Source organism: Cygnus olor, chromosome 14, assembly GCF_009769625.2.
Source record: "Cygnus olor isolate bCygOlo1 chromosome 14, bCygOlo1.pri.v2, whole genome shotgun sequence".
Lineage (NCBI taxonomy): Eukaryota > Metazoa > Chordata > Aves > Anseriformes > Anatidae > Cygnus > Cygnus olor.
Genome location: NC_049182.1, coordinates 15,360,409 through 15,373,020, shown reverse-complemented (window position 1 = coordinate 15,373,020; position 12,612 = coordinate 15,360,409). Strand labels below are relative to the sequence as shown.

General features: G+C 38.5%; 1 protein-coding gene and 1 long non-coding RNA gene across 7 annotated transcripts in view; both read right to left on the bottom strand.

Annotated features, from left to right (window-relative positions):
* SLIT3 (slit guidance ligand 3) overlaps positions 1-12,612 on the bottom strand; it is a 513,498-nt gene that overhangs the window by 321,514 nt on the left and 179,372 nt on the right. The window lies entirely within an intron of this gene.
* On the bottom strand, positions 5,168-8,877 carry LOC121078034. The gene is made up of 2 exons (XR_005824422.1): positions 7,102-8,877; positions 5,168-5,979 (listed from the first exon to the last, which is right to left on the bottom strand). It is a non-coding gene; the product is annotated as an uncharacterized LOC121078034 (long non-coding RNA).

Sequence of the window (12,612 nt, the reverse complement as noted above, 5' to 3'; positions counted from 1 at the left end):
TCCATGGCTGCCGTAATCACTGCCACATGAGAAGCAGTAAGTTGGAGGGAGGAGGACAACTTTTGTGATTTTAGACCTAATTATGCATGTGGTTACCACATTTCAAACCCCACTCAGCTTCCCACATAACAATCATTCCCTGCTACAGAAAGTCACACACCAGCTTTAGGTCTCCCGCCTCTGTCTACCCCAGTCAGATGGAATCTGGTGATGATGCACAGCCAAGAATGTGCAAACAGCGTGCCTGACTCTGCTTCTCATCTCTGTTTCAACAGAGATGCTGAGATAAACAACTGTGCTCTGAAAATGAGGAATACAACAAATAGTCTGCAAGTACATTGTCAGCCCTAATTAAATAAAAATCCAATTCCATTTTTAAAAACTTAACAATGCAAAATCCTGAATTGTGCTTTAAGAATAGAAATAAGAGACAGTTCAATACCAGTTACTTTCCAAATATGATAAAGAAGCCAGCCTTTATTAAATTATATGGAAGGGGGTCAGAGATTAAAAATCCTCTGCCTCTCATTATTAGACTTGAGATGACAGATTCATTCCAGAGCACAGAAGGAAATATATGACCCCAAAACAGGATATGAAGTTCAGTCCCAGTAGATTAGTCTCTGTTAAGTAAATTTATTGTCTAATCTTTTAACTCTCCCCCAAACCGCTGCCCAAGATCCTCTTCCCTATCAATATAAAGCCCCCTTCCCTTCCCTCCACTACCCTACTCCCAGAGCCCCCGACAACATTGAGCTCTGGTCTCATTCCCACTAGGACTTTGATGGTGCATGAACCTCATAGAAAAACAAGAAGTGATGGGAGTAGAAGGGAAAGGACTTACAACTGCAGTCAACCAACTAATAAAACCATGATGTGCTCTGAACTGTTAGGCAGAAGAGAAAAAAAAAAGTATAAACGTTTTGCTTACTTTAAACAACAGCAGAAAGTCTGGTGTTGAGCTCCTTTTGTGCGTTTGTGTGCCTAGTAACCACTTTGTAATTTGGATACAGACATTGAAGGAAACCTTCAAATGAGCTGTATTAGTAAGAGTAATTTCTAGGAAGAATTAAATGTACTATGTGAAGCTAGAAGGCACATCAAACAAAGAGCAACTTCATGCCCTTTTTGTTTACCAAGGCAGAAGCAATCTTCCATATGACACATTTCTAATACACTGTTTAGTCTAACTTTAGACTCCATGAAATTATTTGCAAAGACAGGGATTCCTGAAAAACGTCATTAGAAAATGGCAGTCCTGGCCTCACCTTCCCTTTACCATTCCTTTAATTGTAGGAAATTTACTTGTATGATATAAAGAGAGCTGATGTCAAAACCAAAATACTAACGAGAGTGGTGCAGCTATCAATATTTCTTTCTGTATGAGCTCTAAGATGGTTCTATAGCCAACGAGGACAAATATTTCACAAAGATCACAAATTCAATATGCAATAACCCTAAAATCACTGACCAATTCACAAGATTGCTTGTGCTTTCTTAATCTAATATAAAAGTTATAAAATATCCCCACCTGGTAGTGCATCCCAGCCCTTTGCGTGTTTTCATGTAGCAGAGCTGTGATGTACCGTCTTTATGTACAGATAAATTGCAAAGAGCTTGGTTTCACCAACAGAGTGTGCTGTCCATTCGTTATTAAATTGAGGGCAACATCATTAAGAGATTTTTGCATTGTTTTATCTGGAGATCTTCTGATACAAATACTCGATTCTAAACTAAGATGTTTAAACAGCTATCTACACTGAAAGCAGTTATTTCCAACACATCTGCTACAGAATGCCATTCTTGGCTACAGCATGCATTGCTGATGTCCTGAGCTGCATTTTTTTTTCTTCCCAAACCCTCTACTAATTTACGTTGGGGTTTTTATGTTTCTTTTTAGACTCTGGGTGGAGAAGGCATGGGAATAGCAAACAACGCATTTGGCAAGACTTCACTCCAGCAATGGTTAAGATTACCATTCCTATCAATAACATGATGCTTTGCCTAGACTTTTTTACTCTATTTGATTAATTCTAGGATTTTTACTCCCTCAACTTGCCCCTCTCTCATTTAAATTCACTGTATTTTCACAATGTATAATATCCTAATTTTTATTACTGGAATTTATTTTTGAAAAATCACTGTGGAATAAGTTCAGTTAAAAATATTTTTTCATTCAAGGAAGGAAACCCTCTGATTTTTCTTTATAGCTTTATTTTTGTTTTGATCCATAACTTTTTAATGTTTGCACTGATCTATGATAGATTTCATATCATCTCAGTGGCAGACATAGAAAGTGTTACTCAGATTCATTTCCAATTAACTCCTTACAGCACTCTCCAGAAAAAGAAATGCATAAAATAAAGCTCTGCATTCGTCTCATTGCACCTGAATGAAAAGAAGAATACATACAGATAGCAACGCCTAAAGGTCTCCAGCCAGAAGCCTGCATAACCCATTACACCCATACACAACTTGCCTTTCCTTGTAAATTCTCTCTTCAAATAGTTATGCATTTGTAAGTAACCAAAAAGACATTTGTTTCTTTCTATTGATACAAGCCACGCAGCAAGCAGTTTCCCTGTTTTGTGTACTCAAGCATCACTTTGAAAACAGGCTTTAAGTCATGTGGTGAAAGAGTATATGGGGCTACGAAGTAAATGGATCTACCAGACATCTGTAAATTACTCCCAATGAAATATACGTGAGACGCTTACATCTGCATAGAAATATTTACGGGGACATACAAATACACATGCACACACACAGCAAGACTGCCAAGGTGACTAGCCAAGCAACTTCATCAAGATCCTCTTAGCACATTTCTAATTTCCTCCGATAAGCCTCATGCTCAGTGGAACAAACCAGAGGTCCTCCATCCAAAGAAATTCAGGGGTAATCAGAGCACAGGAAGAACTCGACACTTTTAATGTAAATAAGATGACATTAATACAAATCTAAATCAAGCTACCCAACTGAGACTTCTGGTGGAAGCATGCTAAGGACTTGGTCTATCCCTATCCAGATGTATCCCTCAGCCCCACATAGTTCTGACTGAATAGAAAAAGGCCAAATTATTGACTTTTAACTTTTTTTTAAAATGAATATTTTAAGAAGCATCTACAAAATAATATCAGTTTGTAGTCAAAGCACAACATAAAACACTACATAATTCAGGAGTTTGTGTTGGAAAAAAAATCAAATTCTAATTGAAAAGTTTTAAATGTGCAGCTTTGAAAAGCAACTCCGAAACTGATAAACTTCATCCACCACGTCCCTGTAGCACGGTAGCAGCCACTGCACAGCCTCTGGCCCAGGGATGCAAAACTGTCCAATTTCACAGAATCATCTAGGTTGGAAGAGACCTCCAAGATTATCCAGTCCAACCTCTGACCTAACACTAACAAGCCCTCCGCTAAACCACATCACTAAGCTCTACATCTAAACGTCTTTTAAAGACCTCCAGGGATGGTGACTCAACCACTTCCCTGGGCAGCCCATTCCAATGCCTAGCAACCCTTTCGGTAAAGAAGTTTTTCCTAATATCCAACCTAAACCTCCCCTGGCGCAACTTTAGCCCATTCCCCCTCGTCCTGTCAAGTCAATGTAGACAACAGGTTTTTTCAGGTCAGGATAGAAGAGACTTTAAAGTTGTAGCAAGAAGACAGAAAAGAAAGGGAAGAGAAGAAATCTTGAGTACTGAACAGACTACTAATCAGTCCATTTGCAATATGACATGCCTTTCCAGCCTCAGTTGAAAATGCTCCTTCAAGCCAAAGGACAAATGAAAGGACACATCAGGACAGCTGTCCTCCTGCCCGCCTGACTCCCTCTGCAGCTCTCAAACTCAAGTCCCCCTGTCCTTCATGGCAGGATCTGCGAAATGAATGATTGTTTCCATTAGACATGAGGAAATGAAACTAATTTTTCCCTATATTATAAATAGTTGGCTAAGCTGAATACTAAATGCAAGAATTCTCCGGTCACAAGGGGCAGGAGAAAGGAGAACAAATGCTAATGCTACTTAAGTCAAAATTCAGATGCCTGACACAAAACAAAAAAATGACAGAAACCAAATGACAGTCTCTCCGTAGATTTTCAGATCAGAATGGACTACCATGGTCATGAAGTCTGATCCCTTGTTGAACAGACTAGATTTATCTACTGTTAATTTATACTACTATGATGTATCTATTCCGAGCCCTTTAAATCGGTATACATTCTATATTAAATGGTCATTCACACATGCAGCATACACAGTACCTGATCGCTGATATTTTTAATGCCATATTAAATTCCACCTTCAAATGAGCATTCCACCATGGTTCAGAGGGGGACAGAAATCTAACTACATCTGCACTATGGAAAGCTTGAGTCTACACAGCTTGAAAGGACTTGCTCATGGTGACTGCTTGCTTTCACAGTTGATATTTATAGCAGTAGTATAACACTATCATTCAACCTTGCAGCTTGAAAGAAAGCCAAAACCTTGATGGCTTGTGAACATTAATAAAACTCAAAGAAGAGTTTCTGCAGATCTACCTGCATCATTCTGAGAAGAAAAAAGAAAAAAAACCCTCCACCAGCCAAACCTCTTTTCATTTTTAAATCTTTCCTTTCCGTTACAAAAAAAAAATTGTACTGTTTCATCTTGATCTTCACCTAATGTAACAGATTGCAGCATATTGAATAACAAAAATACTTTAAAAGTGAGTGCAATTACAGAAGAAATTTTTAAGCTGACTCATTAACATGCAAGAATTTGACCTGAATATGACAAATTCACACATCTCTCTTCCATTAAATCCCACTGGAAAATATGAGTGTATGAACAAGAAATTCGTCAACATTGTAATTCCTGCAGTTGTTTCCCTATACTTAAACACAATCTATCACTAAATTAGATACTTGTTTGAATTCCAAATGACTGATATGTTTTATATGATACATACTGTACCGCTGTGGATAATGATCATAGTATTAAGAACAAAGTTTGCATGCTATATGTGAGCATTCAAACATGCCATTCAGTTGTTGTAATCTCAAGCTTCTAACTGTGTGCCTGTGCTTTTGATATACTGACTCAATCAGTCATAATAGATAATCATCATGTACTTGAGTAATTTCTTTAAACTACGTTTCACAAAACAGATGTAGACAACTCATGGAAGCAATGAAATTTATTTTGGAAAGTATATGTCAAAAAAATGAAGTTATCATCCTACTAGGTTTAGATTAAAAAATTAGAGCTCTAGTTTCATAATGAAAGCCAAACGTACTGGGAAAGCAAGACAGAAATCCTTACTATTGAGATGGATTTCTTTAAAAATTAGTATCTGAGTTCAGAAACTACTTTGAAAAACGTTGCATTATAAAAACAAATTCACTGGCCATTTCCATGTTTCTCTCACAATGAATCTGTGTCATTTCTGGAGAGTCACAACAAAATAAGCCACGGAAAATGTACGGAAGTCTTTTCATAGAATAAAAACAGAGTGACTAACGCGGATGACTCAGTTAATTGCATGACTTTCTACTAAGAGTATTCACTGAGAGAGAAATAACACTAAATGACAAGGAGAATAAGGGAAATTATTTTGAACCAGTAAAAACATTATACCAGAACAAATGCCTCGGTCTGAAGAGTATTATCTTCTTGTGCATACTGGAGCCAACAAAAATAGAAATAAGATATCTATCTCCTCCTGATCTTCACCCAAGACCTTACAGTCACAGAATAATTCAGCTTGGAAAGGAAGCATGGATGTCCATAGTCCAACACTGGGTCAGCTCTGAGGTCAGACTTGTTTTTTCATGGCTTTATCCAGTCCAGTCTTCAAAACCTCCACGGATGAAGACTGCACAACCTCTGTGGGCACACTGGAGCCCACTGCTCAGCTGTCCACATGGAGAAGAAGCTTTTTCTTAATTCAGATATCCAGATACACACAGAGCAACAGAAATATCCTGAAGATGAGCCTATTTTTGTAGCAAAATTCAGAATTAGATTTTAAATTCAAGACCTCTTCTTAACATCTGACTGTACCTATGCTATGTTGCTTACAGAAAGTTATTATCTGTCACTTGAAGACAACTAAGAAAAGCTTCAGGTGCCATATCTGAGTACAAGCAATTTGGGTCTGTTTAACCTCTTCACATGACTTTATGAAGACAAAAAGACCAGAACTGTTACCTCTGTCCCTAATCAAGTGAACAAGAAATATCCACCAAGTACTCAAGAGATTTTAATGACATTAGGAACAGCAGTTCCCTTATGAGTGTCATATCCTTATCAGTGGTTCTGCCAAAGAATACACTCTGTACTAGCACTGAGGGGAAGGAAGGGAAAGGAAATTCGTAAGTATACAGTTACTGCCATCCTATTATAAATATATTTTACACATTTATTTACAGACCCATATACAATATATTCATAGATATTATCAGTATGATTAAACAGCATTCCAGCTTCCTTTCAAGCTTTTTAGAGATACCCAAAGAACTATAAAGCAGATTCTTTTTTTCCCATATATAGCTAACAAAAGTCTGAAAACATTCACCATTTTAGAATGAATAAATAAAATAATTAAAATACAGCAAGACTTTATGAAGCCATGACCATAAATTCACAGTTCTCATAGCTGTATCATTTGGCTGCATGCACTGCAATGTAAAGTAACGAAACAATGTTATCATGAATTTGGTACCAAATATAATTACTATTCCAGTAGGAAGCTATTAGAATGATAACTTGATTTTCTTGTCATCCCAGTTCTGCATTAAGCAAAAGCAAAAAAAAAAAAAAAAAAAAAAAAGCAATTGATATAATCATTTTTGTAACAAGCATCTAATTGATTTTTCTGCCACTACTATAATTTACAAATAGTCGTACAGTAATTGTTTGGTTTAACTTCAAATATCACATAAATGTTCCAGTAATGATATTTACTGTGTACGTTTGAAACAAAGAGAAATTATTTAAAGTTAGACAATGTATGCTACAGATCAAAAAGCATACAACAGAAAAACTAAAATGCACTAATAATACATGTAGCAAAATGGTGCTAAATCATCTTTCTAAATTTTAGATGTCACTCCTACCTCACCAAAATTTCTACAAGCAGTAGAAATCAAATAGTGGATAGGTTCAAAACACTTTCTGGATATGCACTTTCATTTTGGTTTCAAGAGATATTTTTTCTTGATGATGCAGGCATGTTTAGTATGACCCTCCATCCATTTTCTTTCTCTTCCAAGAAAAGCCAACTGGTGGTACAATCATTCATTCCTAACTGAGATTTCTGCACTGAAAGCCTCATCTTTACCCAACTCTACAGGAGCCTAAGTGTTCGTGACAAGTTAATAAAACACTGAAGCCGCCAGCTCCTGCGTTCAGCCCTTTCAAGCCAGCAGCACCCACCCAGCTGCCAGCTGCACTGCCCTGCTCCGCGGCCATGCCAAGGGGAGCGCCCTGCTGCTCCAGAGCCCTGGTGTCCTGAGGAGAATGCTTCAGTCCTTCCCCCCCCACACCATCTGTCATATTCTGAAGGAGATACTTGTCTTGAGCCTGGAAATGAGTAACTTCCACAAACAATGGAAATTTCTGGTCAGTGACTGTGATATAGATCTATGGAGAAACTTCCATCACAAACACGTGAAATAATTACTTTTCAAAGCTGATCAAGAATTATTTATTAGCTGAACTGAACCAACAGAACATTAGTTTTTGGTCTCTATGCAGAGAAGTATTGGTGTCTAGTTTCTTTCAATATTTATTTAGTGAGTCTATTACCATCACTGGAAAAAAAATAAATATATGTATCTGTTGGTTTTACCTCCTTGTTCTAGCACACAGTGGTCCATGACACAACGTGGGCAATATACCATCTGATCAGCAAGGACTACAAATGTTGGAGGCCACCTGTTAATTAGTAACATTTATTATTTGACAGCTCTGGATCTCTCTCTACTGGAGCCCCTCTGCAAAGAGCAAGCTTGCTCCAGATACATGCAATGTTTTGCAGGGCAAACACAGATGGTGTCTTTTCTATCAGAATCAGAAACTGATGAATCTTTAGTTCTGCTTATTCTGTATTTCAAACACTGTGTTACTAACTTACCACTAGGACCTGATGACACCTAATTCCAAGGCTTACACCGTGTGTGTAGCGAGAGTATACACATTTGAAAGAATAATTTCTACAGAGAATTCTTCTCCAAAAATTCTGGAAACAGCAGTAGTGAGGCATTGAAACTCAGACACAAACAGCTGTAAAACTGAACACAGCACTGGACACTGGCTTGTGAAAGTACCAAGTAACTACTTGCTGATCCGGCAGAGAGCTATTAGTAATTACATGTGCAGACTTGCCACCTACGCTTGGCTTGGACTTAGAGATGTAGCATTTACTATGTCAAGAACATCAACATCGTACTAGTTTCACATTTCTCATTGTTTCAATTGAGCCAATAACATGAAAGAACATTAAATTTACCAAACCACTGAGGCAATCCTGCGGAAAAGCGATGACTCCAAGCCACAAGCTAACCTCAGAGATTCGTTTTTGTTTGTTTACCTTAAAGGCATCTAAGATCCTTCTCGTGATACTGCCATAAACAAATTCTTTTTCCAATTGCAGTGTTTACAACAGAATCTTGACCCCTTATAGCCTATAATAATTACTGTACTCAATAATAATTTCAAAACTATAATAATTACAGTTCTCCATCTTAACTTATCAAAGGGATAAGAAAAGAGCATCCAAGTGTGGACCATATTTATAGAAAATACCTGATATAAACCTCGCTCAGCTCTTGGTTCCACGAGTGTTGTATGAGAACAAAACCTCTGGTTTTATTTTGCATGCCAGATGCATCCCTTGATACACACCAGTATGTTGTTACACAAACAGCGCCACACCGAGCAAAACGAGTCACAAGCACCAATGCCACTGAATGTGAAATCACAGGGTCAGAATAACTTTTGTGGTTTATGAGAACCACTTCATATACTCAGACCCACAATTTGTTTTTCCTTTAGGAAAAAATAAATAAATAAGTAAATATATATAAAAACGTATTCTTCAGACAAACCATTATGGCAAAACAGCTTTTTTGATCCTTTTTTTTTTTTTTTTTAAAGCCAAAGCACTGATCTTAAATCTTTTTAACGTAGTAATTTTTGTTTTACAAAATACTGCCTTTAATCAAAAGTCTTTTTCTTTTGTATAGGTGCAACTTTACTTAATTAGCTCACTAGAAAGCAAGCACTACTGACACCTTGCAGTGTTTGACAACTGAAATAGAGCAAATAGGCACATCAGTAGAGGACAATCAATGTAAATTAGGTTTTCCCAACATGGTTTCTTGAGAGTATAACCCAGGGTGTAAAGAGACTTTGTTATTACAGAGAAGAAGGATTAGTTAGTTATTGGACAAACAACTGTTCTAGTTTACTAAGCTAAATAACTACTTCACATATGTTAGCAGCATCTAGTTGCATGCTAATTATACCCATCTGTTTTGCATTACCCATTTAACATTTTCATCATTCACATCAGCTTAGCAGGCCATAGATTTGTAATACTTCATCCAAGACCAAGATGACATTCAAAAAGCTTTACTGAAATTATCTGACAGTTATCATTTCACTCTTCACTGAATCTCTAGGTTACTGCCCTCATCTCTCTACTGGATTAACTGCTGAACCAGCCATGTCTAGACACACACTCAGTAGTTCTAGTGGTAGTGCTGAGAAGCTGCCCTACAGCTATGCTCTGGTGGCTTGCTACTTCTGATAGTAGCATGGCACCACAAGCCATCCCAACACAGATCAACTTATTGTATTTTTATAGTCTTCCCCTTTCCAAGCCAAAGTTAAATGAAGTTGAAGGCAGCATCTACAGGACAAACCATAGTCACACAGCCTTAAAGGATTAGAAGAAGCCATTGTTTTCATGTCAGACATGTTTTTATAATATAGACCATGTCAATTCTTGTTATTTCATTTTGATCATCACACCAGCTTTTCAGCAGTCAGCCGACCCTTTCCCACACCACAGTTTTAAAGAATCATAAACTTTATCTTTATTATATTAAGAGAGATTCAAAAATTTTAAAACAGATGTGAAGTTGCTCCTGCCAAGAGCCTACACACAGTGTGATTCAATAGGATGTGGGTGCTGTAATGTACTCAAGACAAGTTATTCTAAAGCTCTGAGCTCAACTCACTGAACACTTATTTTAAGCTTTTGTTTTCCTAAACAAAAATAATTTAAGAGCTCCGATCTGCCTGGGACTATGAGTGACCGGGCATGAGTGATCTGATGACACTTCCCATAAAGACATGCTGATTTTTGTATTTGCTTCTTAAAGCCCCAGAAGACAAACAGCTTCCACCACAGATCTCCTGGTGGAAAGAGACAGCAGAAACCTGTGCGTAGCTACAGGTTGGCCAAGTTTTTCCTTCGCACCACTAGCAGGCTCCTGGAGGCTTGAATTACTGTCCCATACCTAAAAGCCATGAGCCCAGCTACAGCAGATGAGCTGCTCCTGTGCCGTGCGCTGCTCAGATTTCCCTGGCCCCTCTCCCTGGGGTTGTTGTAAGCTCCTTCCTTTGGCACCACAGCTCCTGCAGTGCTCACAACTTTTTCTCCTCACAATTTGGGGCTAAAACAACATTTTTCCCACATAGTAGAGATGATCCATGTGGCATCTGTATTTCTTTTTCCATTTCCTCTCAGCAGCCAGTAGCATTAGTTTTCTAACATATTGGGTAAAATCTCTGTGTGGTGGTATCTGCAAGAGCTCTTTGGGGTCTCCTGCAATTTACCACTTTCATCTGGAGGCAGTCAGCTGATTTTCTGAAACAGCTGAAAACTTTATATAAAACAAATAGAGGGTAGTCTCAAGAAAACAGCCTTTCCTCACAGAAGGACAAAGCTGGTCTTGGTTGTTATGTTTGTTTGTCTGAGCTTTACTCCAATACAGTTCTGTGCCTCATGAATAGAGGGAAAAAGAACGTCTTTTGGTGGGTGTCCAGGAAATGGGACCTCCTGCTGCTGATACATCAGGAGGGCCCTGGAGATAGAAGTGCCACAGCTCTGCGTCACCTCACTTGCAAATGCAGTGGCACAAAGGCAAAGCTAAGAACAAGAAGTTAATGAATGTCTTAGGATATATAGTGTCCCGCATCAGGCACCATGATTCACGTGGACTGTCTTCAATAGGCTCCCCAGGAGCTGTGCCAAGACCCCACACCAGACCAGGACAAGCTGAGAACTAAAAGGGTGAGTATAGCCCTGGATTTTGTTCGTTACTTCAAGGTATTAAGCTCACAGTTCATCTTTTTAATCACTTATCTCTACTCTTTGTCACTTTCCCCAGCTGTCCTCTTACCACTGCAGTCTGCAGCTGCATTTAGGCAGTTATGACCACAACTAAAGGAAACAAAAAAAGGAATGATTTTGTAATTTCCACTATTTGTTTGATAGATAACACAGACAGAATAATTAATGATGTATTAAGATGTGAAATTGTATAAAGTATTCCAGATATTCAGCTCTTAAATACTTTGAATGTCACTGAGCACAAGCAATCAAGTACTATGTGGCAGGAAAACAAGCTACAGCTCAGCAACATTTACCATACACACAGATAAAGTGAGGTAGTTAAGAGTCTGCAGGATGTTTAGGTTGGCAGTGACATGCCAACACGAACCTTCCTGTTTGCTGGGAGGAGGCAGACATTTCCACAACCTTTTCTTTTGGAAGATAGTTCTGGAGGAAATAACATGATTTGCACAACTGCATGGACAGCTGAACATACTATGCCAGAAGTGACCAGAAATTCAATTACAAAACAAGATTTGCATTTGTAAATACAAGATAGTAAATTAGAAAGAAAATCCTGTCTAAAAATGCACTGTAAACAACGCATTCCACACAGCAGTATACGTGCAGTAAATGCAAGGAAAGAGAGAGCAGGAATTATTCTGGGCTGTGAATGGCTGTGTCCCCAGGCCAAGCACTCCCAGCTGTGGGTAGCCCCAGATCCCAGCTAACACCAAGTACAATGCTCGGTCAGCGAGGGCTTTTACACAAGTTACAATAAAAAGGAACATGCAACATCAGTCCAGCATACTAACCAGGATTCAAGTTATTTACTTGAATCAGACAAAACATCCACTCATTTCCGTAAAATTACCAAGTCCTCAGGTAGATCTTGCCCTTGAAAGGGTTTTATTTGTGCTAAAAGAAAGAACTGCTAGGCTTCTGTTTCCACTTGCATGTCATGGACACAACCCTACAAAGACCTCTCCTGTAGGCGGAGGGCAGCACAGGCTCTGGGACTCAGACGCCACGCCACGTGGGTAGCGCTGGAAGGTGCCCAGAGATGCTGTACACGACACGACTGCCCTCTCCTGCAAGCACCTCAACTGCACATCCTTGTATTCCCACCATCGGCCTTCAGTAATTTTTCTCCTTGATGTAGCTAATCATTTCAATTTTCCAAGCAAATTTACACAAACATGATAGCAGAAAATCAAATGTCTAACATTAACCAATGTTATTTTGTATTTCAGAAACAGCCAAAGAAATGACAATACGAGGA